This window comes from Artemia franciscana, unplaced genomic scaffold (assembly GCF_032884065.1).
Source record: "Artemia franciscana unplaced genomic scaffold, ASM3288406v1 Scaffold_2183, whole genome shotgun sequence".
Taxonomy (NCBI): Eukaryota; Metazoa; Arthropoda; class Branchiopoda; order Anostraca; family Artemiidae; genus Artemia; species Artemia franciscana.
In genome coordinates, this window is record NW_027063156.1 from 1 (window position 1) to 15,224 (window position 15,224).

At 36.8% G+C, this 15,224-nt stretch overlaps 1 pseudogene; it reads right to left on the reverse strand.

The window, feature by feature from the left end:
* Positions 1-7,683: 7,683 nt before the first annotated feature.
* LOC136042854 (protein ROP-like) lies at positions 7,684-15,016 on the reverse strand (annotated as a pseudogene).
* Positions 15,017-15,224: the final 208 nt, after the last annotated feature.

A 15,224-nucleotide genomic window follows, 5' to 3' on the forward strand; every position in this document is an offset into this window, starting at 1 on the left:
ATTTTAGTCAAGATATCTGTAATAATAAATGTAATAATAATTTTTGCAAAGTAACTGTTTTAGATTTTTTTTATAAGAAATCTTCTTTTGGAATTTTGACAAGTCACTACAGACAGAGCATCATATTAAATATGATCTAAATCATTTTTGAAACTCATAAATTAGAGTCTTCATCTAACAAATCAAATGACTAAATTGTAATTGAAAATATATCTTTCATTTTATGAAACCAGCTTTTAAGCTTCCTAGAGGGTTTCTAAATTATTTCTGGCCTGTATTATTATTATTACATAAGTCATTTCATGAATTAAGTGTCCTATACTTGGTTGTATCTTTTGCTTTGTTTATTATTTCGATTTTTTATCTTTTTATCAAAACTACAGAATAGGGTTGGATTTCAAGTGAAATTTTTTAGCCGAAGTATGACCCTCGAGGCTTTACGATAATTTGTTAAATGTCCGTTAGTGTTGATATTATAGGACTATAAATCTTTCATTTTCTTTAAGGCTACAAAATGTTTGCAGCTGCAACGAATCCAAGGACCAAAGATAGCGGAAGTATTCTCTGTACCAGATCAGAAAATTTAATCTGTGAGTAAAAGAAGAAAAGACTGTGTATTTTATAAAACAGTCTCTTGTTTCTAATAAAGTTTATCGATTCAATGCTTCTTTTAATTTTTTTTTTTTCAATGCCAACGAGTACTAGATAGGTATGAGACAAAGGCTAGGTGAAGTAAAGTTGACCGAAGAGAGTGAAAGGATATGAGGATAAAACAATAAATCCAGATAGGATAGAATTGCCCTTTTCCAAGGAATATGGCCATATAAATCCGTATCAATAATAGTCCCACTAGATATAAAACAAGCAAAAAAAAAAAAATCCTATTTGAACGAAAACTATCTACAAAGTTTAACTAAATTTTCTGTACAATATCCTCCAAAAATATAATTTATACATAAATGAACAAATATATTTTTAAATAAAATATCTACATGTATTTTTGTAGATCCTACACCTCAGAAGAAGTCATTTATAAATCCTAAATTTAAAAGACATCCCTTTTTTAGACATTAATTTATCTCTCAACTGCCATCTTTTGATCAAAGTATTTATTGTACCACTGAATTCCAGCGGACCCATAATTATTAAGCGAAAATACATTTGCCATTGGTTCATATTAGCTTATGGAACAAAAACCAGTTTTTTGACGTAGCGCCTAAACGTACCACTTTTCAAAAGCGTCCTTTTTGGTTTAGAACCGGCATGTCATCACCTTCCTATTAGCCTATTAAGAAAAACAAGTTTTGTGACGTCAGGTCTAAGACGTGCCCGGATTCGATATTTGTGTCTTTTTTAATGAAATTAGCATGGCCGCAAGAAACCTGTTTTCTAACATGCCATGAACGGCTAGGCCTGTTTTCGAGAGACCCGCTTTCCCATTGTTTGTGCATATACAAAGCCTTATGTACTAATAATGACGTCATATGCAAACGCTCTTTTTACAAACAAACAAACATGCATACACACAACTCGTTATTATATAGATAGATAGATACTATACAAATTAACTGCGTAAAACTTGCGAATATACAACATTCTTCGCTGTCCAATTGTCGCTGCATATAAATAGATTGTCAGGTTTACCGACCCTCGAACATGCAACGTATAATCGTCCATGGGAAACATAATCCGTATTAAGATCTATACCACATTTTTCTAATGATTGACCTTGAGCTTTGTTAATGGTGATTGCAAATGCTAATCGAATTGGGAATTGCAATCTTTTAAATTGAAAAGGCAGATCCGTTGGAATCATGGGAATGCGAGGAATAAGAACAGCCTCACCCTCAAAAGGCCCTGTCAAGATTGTGGCCTCTATTAGGTTTTCCATTGTTTTTTTTACGGCAAGTCGCGTGCCATTGCAAAGCTTTGGTGGGTTGATATTTCTTAAAAGTATTATTGGTACGCCTATTTTTAGTTGTAGCATGTGTGGTGGAAACCCTGAAAGATCCACGGAATTTAAAAATTCAGATGGATAATTAACCGCTTCATTTGGTTCCAAAACTGTGTCGACTGACTTGTAAAGGACTGCCTGGTCTCGAATCTTGGTCAAAACAATATTGTTGATTTCGTGGACGTCTATATTTTTGGGTGCAAGAATCGCTCTTTCACTTAGCCATTTATTATTTTAATAATTGTTTAGAATATTCGGAAATACTTTTTCAAATCAATTCATTTTTGGACGTCACTAAATTACAGAAATCAGCAGGTAGTTGTATACATCCTGAAATTGAGTCTACTGGGAGCTTTCCGTTTCCAATTGCCAGCAATTGATCTGAAAATGTTTGACCAGAGTCATCGTTTTGCAATCGGACACGCATATTTGTCGTTAATTTTAATGTTTTTACCAGTACCTCCTGGCGCATCCAAAAAGAAAATTTCTCCAACGTTGTTATCTACACAATGCATTATCGTGTCATAAATGTCTTTTTGTTCCGACGTTAACTTGGAAATGTTATTTTGTACATACGACAATAGATCACTCGTACTGTAACTTTGTTCACGATCCAATTCTACACATGTCGAAACAGCAGCGATACGGTTAGGTGAAGGCATTCCCAAATCCTGAAGAGGTTTGTTTGCCATACGTACGCAAAAATCTTCTATAATAACTAAAGTGTAGTTATAAAATTCTGATGTAAAATCAAAATTCATATCTGACGTCTCTAACTGTTTTCGTTGGAGTATATCTTCGGACATTTTTGACTTATATTTTCCCCATAACTCTGTAGGAGCTGATGGAGAGCAAGTTGTTAAAATGATGCCAAACAATGCACGAATTTGACTTGGAGTTTACGTTTCGCACGCGTCATTGATGCAGTTATCCCAGTGTTGGTCATTCTCTAATAAATTCAGAGCTTGGCATGCAATACGGTAAGTGTCATGTATGTACATGACACTTATAAATGTACATGTATGATATACACTTCTCAAATACTCAAAGGATGTCGGACCGGGTACATTCACCAAAAGCAGGCGTAGAAAGAAGCATTCATGTTGATTGGGGTGAACGGTATAGAGTCTTCCTATCGTGGTATCTTTGAAGGTGGTAGGTTGGCCGTCGACTGACTTACCCTGTTTTCGACGTTCAAATACTTTATTTTTAGTATTCCACGTGTAATACGAAGGTACTTCAGTATACAGCAGTTTTTTTGCAAAAGAATCATTTTTGCAAAGCGAAAAGAAACCGTTTAACTTTTTATCCGGTGGATTCAGGGCTCTTTGTTGCACGTTGGTTTCCGACAAATAAACACGTTGACCATTCTGTAAATGTACAGCTAAGTGAACAACATCTGGACTACGTTCATGTATCGGAAATGAAAAAAATTCGCCAAACAGCTTCATTACTGCTTATGTATCTTCCAGCCTGATATAGTATGATTTCGTCGATATCTTTGATTTCGGGCTGCAAGCCAAAAACTGCCATGTCACTGCCTTTGTTGACGTATTTACATATGTATTTGATTGCCTTTACGGAGTTACAGTATTCAACGTTTATGCGTGCATTAAATGTTTTTGATAATAATGGGGAATATGGAACAACCCACTGGTTATCTACTTCGATGGTGGTACCGTTACGCTTCTTTATTATTGCTGTTTTACCGCAATCTTCAGTAGATCTTCTTTTATATTGTGGGTAACCATCGTTGGCAGTAATTGTGTTGGATACTAAAAGTCGAGGATATTGCTTTGTGCACCTTCCTTTAGCCATGCATGGTGAATTTTCGTTCAGTGCACCGCAAGGTCCATGTATCATATTTTTTACAATAATATCATGTAACCCCTTATCGACATTTTCATTAGGTATTTCAGCGGAAATCACATCATCAATTTCGTTCGAAGTATATTTTTTTATTTAACCAGATTAATATATGTGCGTGTGGCAAACCTCGTTTTTGCCATTCCACTGAGTACATCCAGCATCGCACTGACCAAAATACTTCAAAATTTACTATGTAGTTTATCAGTGATTTCAATTTTTGCCGGAAGACACGGGCCTTTAATGTCATGTCTATGACCCGCCGATTGTCCTTGAAGTAAAAGCTGCAGTATCTCGTCCCAATATTGATTACATGTAAATGTAATAAATAAATCTGGACGACCATAGAGACGAACATACGCAATAGCATCTTGAGCATATTCATGCATATGACGGGGACTGCCAGCATATGACGAGGGTAAAATTGTTGATCTTCCAATGTTTGTGGTATTACCGTCATTTATAACTGCATCTCGCAAATGAATGTATTGTTCAGAGTGGAGCTTGGTCTGATTCAGGCGGATATATAGCAAACGTTCTGATTCAATTTTAGCATACATATCAACGACGAATTGGTGAAACAATTGACGGCATTTTAAAATATAATTTTCTTCGTCCTGCCGAATCATTAGTCTATAGGAATAATAATGCATTGCACTGCATTTCTTATTCATTTCTTTGTTAGTGGCTGGATTCATCAATTTAATATTAAAGTGATAGCCGTCGGCTCCATCCCAAAAAATGATAGGATATTGTAGGGCATCGTAGCATCGATGAGTTTCAGCAATTCTTAACAACTGAGTGTTTCGCTTATGAAGAATAATATCTCGAGGTAAAAACTGATCACCGACCATAACGATTGCCACTTCGTCGATAGTTGGAGCATTGTATCTACGCAAATGTTGGCCAGGAGGGGTTTTGTCAGCGGAAATAACAATTTTATGCGTATCAGTAGGCATCGAATCGATGGCTGTTTTGAACAGACGCACTAAATTATTATTTTCGTGGAAAAGATGTTGCAATTGGGAAGCGATTGTCCTTTCAACGTTGGGAGAAATTTCGCAACGTGCATTCAATTCAGAATTTCTATCACTGATGAAGTAGAATTGTAAAAATTTATGATTCTCGCCTGAGAATGGTAAAAGGGACCCTGCTCTGTGATAAATTTGCTCTTTTACTTTGAAAGTAGACATAAATTGATCTGGATTTTCGATTTAGGCTCCAAACGACGTCATTTGGAAACATGAGTTATATTTTTTGATTTGTGACGAAAAACGCTTAGATTCTGACGTAGTTCCAGTAAGGAAAGTCTTCAATGGCTCTGATGGTGCAGCCAATACAGGAAGTTTAACTTTTCCTGAGGCGCAACACATTCCCATTGTTTCATCATTGAATTTCAAGGCCTTGCAATAGGGACAAATTTTAGACATAGTCCCGATTTGAACACATCTACTCAAGCTATAATCATCGACTGGGCTCTACCTGAATGCCAGGCGATAACTTTCAGGTTGCTCTGACTCCTCGGCACGATTTCTTTTCTTACTTTCTCTATTAGCAGCAAGCCTGATTTCTTGCTGTTCTTGTGATTCCTCGGCACGCTTTCTTTTTTCACTTTCTCTTTTAGCAGTAAGTCTGGTTTCATGTTTGTCTGGTAGTTCCTCGGCACGCCTTCTTTTTTCACTTTCTCTTTTAGCAGCAAGTGTGGTTTCGCGTTGCTCTGGTAGTTCCTCGGCACGCTTTCTGTTCTTTCTTTCTCTATCAGCCTCAAGCCTGTTTCCTTGCTGTTCTTTTGATTCCTCGGTACGCTTTCTTTTCTTACTTTCTCTATCAGCCTCAAGCCTCTTTCCTTGCTGTTCTTTTGATTCCTCGGCACGCTTTCTTTTCTTACTTTCTCTATCAGCAGCAAGTTTTTTGGCATAGACTCTTTGAGCATCTTCCTCGGCTGTTGCCATTGTAAGTTCATCAGTCATTTTACAGTTAAACATTAATAGATTTCTACGTGAACGTATGTCTTAAATATCTTTAATGACGTCACCATCATAACAAAAATGAGGACAACTAATTTTATGACGCCATTCAACACACAAACATGACGTCACCCGACAGACCCACACATCCACAGACAACTTATTTTTATATATATAGAAGATAGATATATATCTGAAGAATATATGTATATTCTTCTTTTTTGTTTAACGTGGTCTCAAACGTTCAAAAATTTAGCTTGTTTCATGTCGCTTAAAGTCATTTCAAAACGAGATTTTGACGAGATTTAATACCGAATTGAGAAAGTGCTAGCTTGAGACAATGCGTTTTTTTAATTTTAGGATTGGCTGAAAAAATTTTATTGGCTCTAGTTAGAGCTAGCAAAACCTCAGTTTTTATAAAGTCTACTAGATGTTGGGGTGGTGCTTCACGCCACCCCAACACCTAGTTGGTGTTGGTGCTTTGCGCCCCCCAAGCCCCCCTGTGCGCGTAAGTTGTTACGCGCCATATTAGTTACGCGCCATTGTATTTGTGTCCCTGTGTCCCACCTGTGAATATATATATATATATATATATATATATATATATATATATATATATATATATATATATATATATATATATATATATATATATATATATATATATATATATATATATATATATATATATATATATATATACATGTTTTTAACTACGTAAACCTTGCGAATATACAACATTCTTAGCTTTCCCATTGTCTGTGCATATACAAAGCCTTATATACCTATAATGACGTCATGTGCAAACGCTCTTTTTACAAACAAACAAACATGCATAGATACAAGTCATTTTTATATAGATAGATAGATAGATAGATACAATACAAATTAACTGCGTAAAACTTGCGAATATACAACATTGTTCACTGTCCAATTGTCGCTGCATATAAATAGATTGTCAGGTTTACCGACCCTCGAAGATGCAACGTATTATTGTCCATGGGAAAAACAATCACTATTAAGATCTATACCACATTTTTATAATGATTGACCTTGAGCTTTGTTGATGGTGATTGCAAATACTAATCGAATTGGGAATTGCCATCTTTTAAATTGAAAAGGCAGTTCCGTTGGAATCATGGGAATGCGAGGAATAAGAACAGCCTCACCCTCAAAAGGCCCTGTCAAGATTTTTGCCTGTATTACGTTTTCTATTGTTTTTTTTTACGGCAAGTCGCGTGCCATTGCAAAGCTTTGGAGGGTTTATATTTCGTAACAATATTATTGGTATGTCTATTTTTAGTTGTAGCACGTATGACAGGTAGTTGTATACGTCCTGAAATTGAGTCTACTGGGAGCTTTCCGTTTCCAATTGCCAGCACTTGATCTGAAAATGTGTGACCAGAGTCATCGTTTTGCAATCGGACACGCACATTTGTAGTTAATTTTAATGTCTTTACGTGTGCCCATAAATTAGAATTTTTCAGGCAAGCATTCATTTCCTCTGCAGGGGTGGGTCTAGGTATTATTGGTAATATTTGCCTGAAATCTCCCGCAAGCAATATTAATTTGCTGCCGAAGGGTTTCGAATTCCCTCGCAAATCTCTCAAAGATTGATCCAGAGCCTCGAGCGATTTTTTGTGTTCCATCGTGCACTCGTCCCAAATAATAAGTTAGCATTGCTGCAATACTTTACCCATCCCAGATGATTTGGAAATATTGCACGTGGGAGTTTCTGTAGAATGCAAATTCAGAGGCAATTTCAAAGTGGAATGAGTAGTTCTTCCACCAGGCAGCAACGTTGCGGCTATTCCAGACGACGCAATTGCCAACACTATATCATTTTTTAATCGAATTGATGCCAGAATCAGTTTTACACAAACGTTTTACCAGTACCTCCTGGCTCATCCAAAAAGAAAATTTCTCCAACGTTGTTATCGACACAATGCATTATCGTATCATAAATATCTTTTTGCTCCGATGTTAACTTAGAAATGTTATTTTGTACATACAACAATCGATCACTCGTGCTGTAACTTTGTTCACGATCCAATTCTACACATATCGAAACAGCAGCTGTACGATTAGGTGAAGGCATTCCCAAATCCTGAAGAGGTTTGTTTGCGATACATACGCACAAATCTTCAATAATAAATTGAGACTTAAAATTAAGTCTCAATTCATAAACAACAAGAAGATAAATTGTAGTTTACCCCTTTCTAAATTATTGAAAAAGAACAGATACGAACCTCGGCAGATATTAATCCGAGATTAATTGTTTTAAAATCAAATTGGATCGAAAAAAAAAGTAGGCCTACACCATTGGAATTGCCAATGTCGAAAACTCTGTTAAAAAAATTACAGTTCCCTGGGTTGCACAACAAGGAAAATCGTTTTTTTTTGTTTTTTTTTTAAACTCTTTTGTGTTCTCTTTTTTTCTTTATTCACTGCTAGCGGGGCACTGAAACATCAAAGAAAGCGCTCATCTTAAAGAAAATTGCTACACCTACGTGTTTTTGTAATTAAAAAAAATATAATTTCTAAAATAAAATCAATATTGGCCTATATATAAAATTTAAAGTCAAAGTCTTCACTCTTAGATTAATAATTGAAAAGTGCTTGTAATGAAACAGTTCGTGGTAACGACCTGTAGTAAGGAGCGACACGGTTCAATAGTGACCGAAACTCTAAAAACGGAATTTTCATAACAATAGTTACATAAAAAGAATCGCATTTTAATGGTGATTTTAAATGTACAACTTTCATTAAGTTTAGACTTACCCATCAAAAGTTACGAGCCTGAAAAAATTGCCTTATTTTAGAAAATAGGGGGAAACACCCCTTAAAAGTCATAGAATCTTAGCGAAAATCACACCATCAGATTCAGCGTATTTGAGAACCATACAGCAGAAGTTTCAAGTTCATATCTACAAAAATGTGGAATTTTGCGTTTTTTGCCACAACACAGATCACGGATGCGTGTTCATTTATTTTATTTTTTTTCCCAGGGGTGATCGTATCGACCCAGTGGTCCTAAAATGTCGTTTGAGAGCTCATTCTAGCGGAAATTAAAAGTTCTAGTGCCCTTTTTAGGTGAACAAAAAATTGGAGGGCACCTAGGCCCCCTCCCACGCTCATTTTCCCAAAGTTACCCGATCAAAATTCTGAAATAGCCATTTTATTCAGCATAGTCGAAAAACCTAATAACTTAGTCTTTGGGGACGACATACTCCCCCACAGTCTCCGTGGGAGGGGCAGCAAATTACAAACTTTGACCAGTGTTTACACATTGTAAAGGTTATTGGGAAGTGTACAGACGCTTTCAGGGGGATTGTTTTGATTGTGGAGGAATGGGTTGAGGGGAGGGGGTTATGGGGGGGGGGGGGAAATTTCCATGGAGGAATTTGTCATGGTGGAAGAGAATTTCCATGAAGGGGGCGGCGCAGGATTTTTTAGCATTTTTTCAAAGAGCAATGAAAAAAAATATGAAAAAGTTTCTTCAACTGAAAGTAAGGAGCAGCATTAAAACCTGAAACGAACAGAAATTATTACGCACATGATGGGGTTAACCTCCTCCTAATACTGCACTCTTTATGTTAAAGTAATTTTATTGATTTCAACTATTTATTCTAGGGCCTTTGCGATTCAGGGGTCATTCTTAACGAATTGGGACAAAATTTAAGCTTTAGTGTAAAGAGTGAGGTATTGACTTGGGGGCGAACCCCCTCATATACGTAATAAAAACATACTAATTTAGAAGTTCGTTACGTAAGTTAGCTCGTACGTTACGTGTATTTTTACTAATAAAAACGTTCGTAAAATCAAAAGTTCTAGTTGCCTTTTAAGTAACCAAAAAATTGGAGGGTAACTAGGCCTACTCCCCTGCTCATTTTTTTCTAAAAATTGTCAGATCAAAATCATGAGAAAGCCATTTAGCAAAAAAAAAAAAAATTTTTAAATTTCCTTTTAATTATTCATATGCAGAGAGCCAAAATCAAAACATGCATTAATTCAAAGACGTTCAGAAATTAAATAAAAAAACAGTTTTTTTAACTGAAAGTAAGGAGGGACATTAAAACTTAAAACGAACTAAAACGAACAGAAATTACTCCGTATATGAAAGGGGGTGTTCCCTCCTCAACGCCCCGCTCTTTACGTTAAATTTTTTTACTGTTATAAAAAGTAGAGTTAGTAGAAAGAGTCAAACTTTTGCGTAAAGAGCGGGGCGTTGAGGAGGGAACAGCCCCTTTCATATACGGAGTAATTTCTGTTCGTTTTAAGTTTTAACGTCGCTCCTTACTTTCAGTTAAAAAAAACTGTTTTTTTTTTATTTAATATACATTAAACACAGGAAAACTCCTTTGGTTTTTCATGGCACTTGGCAATAACCAAGTGACATATAACGATCGCAAATTCTGTCGGTCTGTCTGTCGGTCTGTCTGTCCGTCTCGGTTTTGCTACTTTAGGCACTTCCAGGTAAGCTAGGACAATGAAATTCGGCAGGAATATCAGGGACTGGACCAAATTAAATTAGAAATAGTCATTTTCTAGATTTGACCATCTGGGGGGGAGAGTAGGGGCCGGTTAATTCGGAAAAAAATAGAAAAATGAAGTATTTTTAACTTACGGAAAACGCTTAGAGTAGAGGGATCTGGATGAAACTTGGTGGGGAAAATAAGCAGAAGTCCTAGATACATGATTGACCTAATGGGAACGGATCTGCTTTGTTCGGAGGAGTTGGGGGGGGGTTAATTCGGAAAAATTAGAAAGAATGAGGTATTTTTGACTTAAGAACAAGTGATCGGATCTTAATGAAATTTGAAGTTTGGAAGGATATTGTGTCTGAGAGCTCTTATTTTAAATCTAGTCTGGTTCCGATGACATTGGGGGGAATTGAGGGGGGGGAACCTAAAATCTAGGAAAACGCTTAGAGTGGAGGGATCGGGATGAAACTTGATGGAAAAAAAGCACAAGTCCTAGATACGAGGTTGACATAACCGGAACGGATCCGCTCTCTTTGGGGTAGTCGGGGGGAAGGTTAATTCTGAAAATTTAGAAATATAAGGTATTTTTAACTTACGAAGGAGTGACCGGATCTTAATGAAATTTGATGCTTGGAAGGACATCATATCTCAGAGCCCTAATTTTAAATCCCGACGGGATCCGGCGAAGAAGAAGTTGAAGGGGGCGGACCCTAAAATCTCGGAAAACGCTTAGAGTGGAGGGATCAGGATGAAACTTGGTGGGAAAAATAAGCACAAGTGCTATATACGGGATTGACAAAACTGGAATGGATCTGCTCTCTTTGGGGGAGGTGGGGGGGGGAATTCTAAAAAAAAAATAGAAAAAATGAGGTTTTTTGAACTTACGAAAGAGTGATCATATCTTAATGAAATTTTATATTTAGAAGGACCTCGTAGCTCAGATCTCTTATTTCAAATCCCGACCGGATCCAGTGTCATTAGGGGGGGGGGGGTGTGGAAATCTTGGAAAACCCTTAAAGCGGAGAGATCAGGATGAAACTTGGTGGAAAGAATAAGCACAAGTCCAAGATAGGTGACTGACAACCGGACCGGATCCGCTCTCTTTGTTGGATTTGGGAGGGGGAGAGTAATTCGGAAAAATTAGAAAAAAATGAGGCATTTGTAACATTCGAACGGGTGATCAGATCTCAATGAAATTTTATATCTAGAAGGATCTTATTCTTTAGAACTCTTATTTTAAATCCCGACCAGACCCGGTGACATTGAAGGGAGTTGGAGGGGGAAACCCGAATTCTTAGAAAATGTGAAAATCAGGGTATCTTACGAATGGGTGATCGGATCTTAATGAAACTTGATATATAGAAGAATCTTATGTTTCAGATGCTCTATTTTCAATTCAAATTGTATATGGAGACATAGAGGGCTGGAGGAGGGAAACAGAAATCTTGGAAACTGGAAATTTTGGAGAACGCTTAGAGTGGAGAGATCGGGATGAAACTTGATGGGAAAAATAAGCACAACGAGATTGGCATAATTGGTACGGATTCGTTCTCTTTGGGGGAGCTGGGGGTTGTTAATTTGGAAAAATTAGAAAAGTTGAGGTAATTTTAACTTAGGAACGAGTGACCGGATCTAGATGAAATTTGATATTTAGAAGGAACTCATGTTTCAAAGCTCTTATTTCAAATCCCAACCAGATATGTTGACATCGGGGGGATTTGGAGGGGGAAACCGGAAATCTTGGAAAACGCTTATAAATGTTGTAGATACGTGATTGATGTAATCTGACTGGATCCGGTCTCTTTGGGGGAGTTAGGTGGTGGAGTTCAGTGCTTTGGCGAGTTTGGTGCTTCTGGACGTACTAGGACGATGAAAATTGGTAGGCGTGTTAGGGAGCTGCACGTGACTTGATAAAGTCATTTCCCCCGATTCGACCATCTGGGGGCTGAAGGGAATGAAAAAATTAGAAAAATTGAGGTATTTTTAACTTAGGAGTAGGTTAGATCGGATTTTAATGAATTTTGATATTTAGACAGACCTCGCGACTTAGAGCTCTTATTTTAAATCCCGACCGAAATTAAGCCTCTGATTTTCCTTTTAAAGCAATCTATTGATTCTCAGAATTTTGCTAGACCTCATACCATATGAGCTCTTGGCTCTTGGCTCTTCTGACCTCGTCACAAGTGCCATATGAACTCTTAGTTCTTGTTCTTAGCAGGACTAGCAAAGAACGAACTACGTTGTCATCACGATCCAGGGTAATTTTAAAGTATTCTTCTTTTATGGTTGTAATCTATGATTATGACGCCATTTTGTCAAAAATTGATTTTATTTTAAATATTTGGCTTTTTTATTTACAAAAGATATTAAATATAGCAATTTTGTTTAAAATGAACCCTTGAACCGTTCTCTATGATGTTCCAGTAACCTTCTAGCAGTGAAAAAGGAACAAATCAGTGCTTCCCATGCCAAAAAAAGATTTTCCTTGTTGTTCAAGCCAGGGGACTGTAAGTTTCCTTAACAAGGTTTTCGTTCATGGCGATTCCAGTGGTGTACTTTTTATTTCGATTCGTTTTGGTTTGTAAATGATTAATTTTGTGTTACTATTGGCCGAGGTTCGTCTTTTACTTGGTTGCAGCTACTGCTGCAACCGAGATGACTGCAAAGTTCTGCAGTTTTTATTTGTTTCATTTTTGAAACAAGTCATTCTGACACTTAGACTTTTTCCGTTCTGGTACCGGATCAAGACCAATCTCATGTTTGCATCTAGTTTCCACGGGTCATCTTTTCTCCTTTCAATCACGAAAATCCTTCCACAATTCTAACTTAGGCTAAATAAGGTGGGACATGTCTAACTTTCTGCTTTAAAAACTATTCATAAAAAGGAAAGGTTTGGAGGTTTAATTGACATAGTTTATGCCTCCAATCCTAAACAACAGATCTACGTTTCTCACACGATTCAGGTTTTAACAACTAACAAGACGATAACATTTCTGTTAAAAAGCTGGCGATGGACGGCTCATGAGCCCTATTTCCTTGTTCAATTATTTCAATTTCAATTCTGGTTGGCTCAGGTCTTAAAAAGGTGCAGCACGCCCACTTTTTCTACTAACATGTTATCTGTGAAGACCATTCGAATAATATAGAGTGCTTGTTTCTAATCCATGGGATTCATGCCCCTTCCCGCCGCTGGAATCATATATCATGTCCTTTTCATCGTTTTAATGGAAATGGCTGTGTAAAAATTCTTATCTGATGCCATGGTTGAACAAGAGTCCAAGAGGTAGACACGATACAGGAGGAGGGATGGTTTCCCTCATGTCACTTTTGAACCCTAAAAAGTGGACTAGAGCCTAAGGCTATTTTGAGACCCCTACGAAGTTTCTACGTCCTTATAATGTAGGGAGAGGGACATAAAAAGATAATAATAATGTACGGGAGACTCGTCAGTCTTTTCTCTAACATGATTTACAACAGAAAATGTCATAGTTCCAACTTGTCTTAAGTTTATCTATGGCTTCATATTAATCATATGCTCAGTAATACATCATTTACTAACAGTTACCATAGTTGAGTGGTTGATGGATTATCTTCTTCAACTTAAAGATATGAGTTCAAACCATCCTATGGTAACATAGCTGTTCAAGGATGGAGATTATTAGCTCCTTTCGATATTGTTGGCATTTTCTTGATCAGTTAAGTGAATCACTAACTGATGACTTGTCACCAGCAGTGAGACTCTTCTTTAAATTATTAACATAGGTCTTCCAGTTCTTTGAAATATTTTGGAAAGCTACTGCAATGATCTGATGTCGTAGTTCTTTCCACCGGTCATCATTTTCATTAACAAGGACATTTTTTTCCACGCCTGACTTCAAGCAATTGTGGACATCATTTTCACTGGGAAGCAAATCATATGCCATGGCTTGAAATGTAAGTTCATGCAACAGAGGTGAGACGCCATCCACTCCACGATCAATGACTAAAAGTTGTGAACGGGATTTCTCAGGGCCATCTCCCATGGTTAGGTCATCTGCTTTGTAACGATTAAGCTTGTGCTGAATAATTTGGGCAAATTCGATGTTTCTCTCATTATCAGCTCGATATCTCACAGCAGGATAAACCCCTAATGTGGCACAAAGGGTGGCAATTTGCTCTGCCATTCTTTCCATAGCAGCAGCCCTTTGGGAGATTTTGTTCTGATTGTAGTAACATTGGAAACCATCAGGAAAATCAAGCGAAAAGACCTGACTTTCACATGGAATGAAAGCGATGTTGATATGTTTCATGGTTCTTATGTACTTTCCAGATATGTGCTTGTAAAGTTCTTTAGAGAGCTTTTTTGGACAGGCTTTAGTAAAATATACATGAGCAGCTTTTTACTGAGTTCTCCTTTCTTTTCTTTTTCTTCGAAAAAGAAAATCTGTGATTTTCGAAATCCGAAATCCAAAAAAATCCGAAAATCGATTTCTTCGAAATCCAAAATCGGTGATGAGAGGTTTTACAGAATCATTTGCAGGAGACAAAATATAAACTGCTTCCAAATAATGCAATGGCTCCCTACTTTTGTTTATATCCTGAACACGTGTGATTCCTTCCAAGGCAATTTCATACATTTTGAGGCAGGCGGAAAGCATTCTCAGTGAAAACCGATAAACAACAAGAACTCTCGAATCTGTGCCATTTTTTTTACTTTTGAGAATTTCGTTAATAACTTTTTGTCCAACAAGGTTCTTTAAAGTCATTTTCACCTGGATTGTTACTATTTAAAATTTTTATTTCGCTGATTATTTAGCGACTTCATTTTATCTAATCAGAAATAAACTAATTTTAGATTTTCAGGTATTTTTCTAGCTTGAATTAAAACATTCAAATTATTGCTCAGGCACCTTAAATATTTTCGTAGTTTACTACATAATGACTTTAGCGATTCTAAACTGAAGAAAAATTTTC